We start from the raw sequence: 3,062 nt of genomic DNA on the forward strand, positions 1-3,062 counted from the left end.
CATTAAACGTTGAGTTTATGGGGTTTCTATATTCATATGCAATAACTAAACTTTCATACATGTAATTCCATCTAGTTGGACAAGTTTTAGGAACCTTTCTTTCTCTTAGGCCAAATTCATCGCATCTTTTAAAATATTCTCTAAGTCTACTTCTACGATTTGAATAAAAAAGCCAATTAAGAGCCATTTTAACTTTTTCAATTTCAACATTTAAAATTCGCATGCCATCACCCACAATTAAATGGTAAATATGACAAATACATCTAACATGAAAAATATTACTAAATACAGGACTTAGTATCGTGGTAAGCAAGGCTACAGCATTTGTGTTACTAGTAGCATTATCCATTGAAACTGATATTATTTTATCACTAATGCAAAAATATCACAAATATCCGCAATCGTGCTAGAAATAAACTGCCCTGTGTGACGTGAATTAATTATTCTATAAGCAATAATGCGCTTTTGCATTATCCAATGCTCATCAATCCAATGACTGGTAACAGTAAGGTAATCACAGTCATTACCACTTCTACCAATATCAGTTGTAATAGCAAGACGACAATTTATATGAGTAAATAAATAGCGCAAATATTGTTCATATTCATGTTTATATTTATAAATATCACTCTTTACGGTTGTGCGAGGAAAATCTTTATAAGTAGGATTAAAATTTTTTCTAATATAATGCACAAAGTGGGGGTTAGAAGGAAAACTATAGGGTAAGCACATAACAGTGACCATTTTTGCCAATTCTTCCCGATCTTTTTTTGGATCATAATATAAAATACCACCGGTAACAGTGTTAATTCCCGGTTGAAATTGATTTGACCCGGTACTAAGGTCAGCCTGACTAGGTGCACTTGTCCCCTCAGCCAAATCTTTCATACGAAAATATCTAGCTTTATCTTGAGGGTGTAGCAATATGTGTCTAGTCAAACTTCCCGTCCCCCCCGACTTCCAACATATTGGAAAACTAACTCTTTGCCACAAGTTTTACACTTAGCCCTATTTTTTTCTCTTAGTTGAGTAAAAAATTGCCAAACAAGAGATGTTTCTGCCCGTTTAGGAGGTTGTCTAGAAAAGGTAGGGGCACTAATAGGAGGGTCAGATGGGGGATCATCTAAATTATTATTAGTTGGGTTAACTTCAGGAGCAGGACTGGTGGGTGTATCATCATCCGGTTGTGTTTCATCAAAATCTATTTCTTCATCATCATTTTCATCAATAGTTGGATTACCATAAAGAGCATTCATATATTCATGGTTTAATTGTTCACCGGGTGCTATATTATGGAAAAATTGACTCTCGGTAAATTGTAATAAACTATTATTGCTATCAAGAATAGGAGGTGTAGGACGGGTAATATGTTTGGGTCGTGGAGCCGGGGGAAGTGGAGGAGGAACATATTGGCCACTAGATTCACCACTCTTCGATTTTTCCTTATTTTTACTAAACATATTTTTTAAGGAATAAGCCATCTTAATTAATCAAGCAAAGTAAATAAAACAAACAAAATTATAATATTAAAACTTAAGAGTTGGAACGAGTTTACCGAATTGACGAACAACTTGTTGGAAATTGATTATCGTTGAAGACTTCAATTCACCAAATTCACAATTGTTTCACAAATTGTAACAATAAAGTAAGCAATAGTAGAAGTAAATTAGACAGAGATTGTGATAGATTGATGATTTTGTAAGAAAAAATGAAATAATGATGGGGTATTTATAGTTGAAAATAGGAAAAAAGTGTAATTATAAAAAGTTTGGGATTAAAACAAAGTTGAGGGGTTAAATGGCTATTTCATAAATAGCCAACGGCTATTTTTTACAGTCCAAAAAAAAAAAAAATTTTAAAAACAAATTAACCGTTGGGCCCGCTAGGCCCGCTAAGGGGACCAGACCGGTCCCGGGCCTGACGGGCCCAATCATAGGACCGGCCCACGAGACCGGACCAGGCCCGCTAAAACCGGACCAAACGGTCCTGGCCCATTTAGCCGTTTGGCCCGTCTGGCCCGCGGTCCTGGGCCGATCCCGGGCCTGGACCAGCCCACTTGCCAGGCCTATGTACACCCCTAACCAGTACCATACGCTATACTGGTTTTTCTTTTAATACAGTAAAATACTAGTGCTTTTGCAATATTCACGTCACTTTAGTTCCGGAGTAAGGGTTCCCCCCGTCCTCCCCCCCCCAAAAGAGAAAAGCGAACTAAAAATTACTGTAGGATATTCGCATGGGTCGAAACTGGTGGGTCCAACAAAGCACGTACGTCTGTAAGTCCAGACCCAAGACATAGATAAATGACGATAAGATAAATTAAATTAGATAATCATAATAATAGATAAATTAGAAAAGATTAACCTTATTTTTTTTAAAAACAATTCTACAACACGAGGAGATCGGGAAAGAGAAAGGAAAACTCGAGCAATAAGAAATAGAGTCCACTTATTATGGGGAAAGAGTTAAAGTCTATATAATTTTGAGTTAATTCATTTAACTTAAATCCATTTACAAATTGCAAATTAGGTGCCAAAATACCAATGTACATGCTAACTTGCAATTTGTCCGGAAGGCACAATGAAAATGGCATGGCATAGCCATTTTTACGGGTTGTTATTGAAAAATAGCTAGTATTTGCAATGTTATTAAAAAGTAGCCACTATTTAGTATGAAGATAAAATCTGGATAAAAATACCCAACTGAAAACTAAAAGTTACAGAGTAAGGAGTTGGAGTATGGAACCCCTAGTACAAACTTCCAGCATATTATATTGGAATTTCAGCATATTATGAATGTTTAGCACATTATACTAGAATTTCATATGTAAACTTCAGCATATTATATTACGTTAGAATTTTTCAGATTTTAAGGCCTCATTTGTTTTTTTAAAGATTAAGACGTCTGAATCTGAATACAAATCTGAATATCAAGATGTGTATTAAGACTAAGACATCTAAATATGAATACACATCTAAATATTAAGATGCGTATTAAGATCTGAATACTAAATGATTAAGACCGTTTGATTTTTAATATCTGAATGTATAAAATTTATCTTT

The sequence above is a fragment of the Nicotiana tabacum genome, chromosome 23, assembly GCF_000715075.1.
Source record: "Nicotiana tabacum cultivar K326 chromosome 23, ASM71507v2, whole genome shotgun sequence".
Classification (NCBI taxonomy): Eukaryota; Viridiplantae; Streptophyta; class Magnoliopsida; order Solanales; family Solanaceae; genus Nicotiana; species Nicotiana tabacum.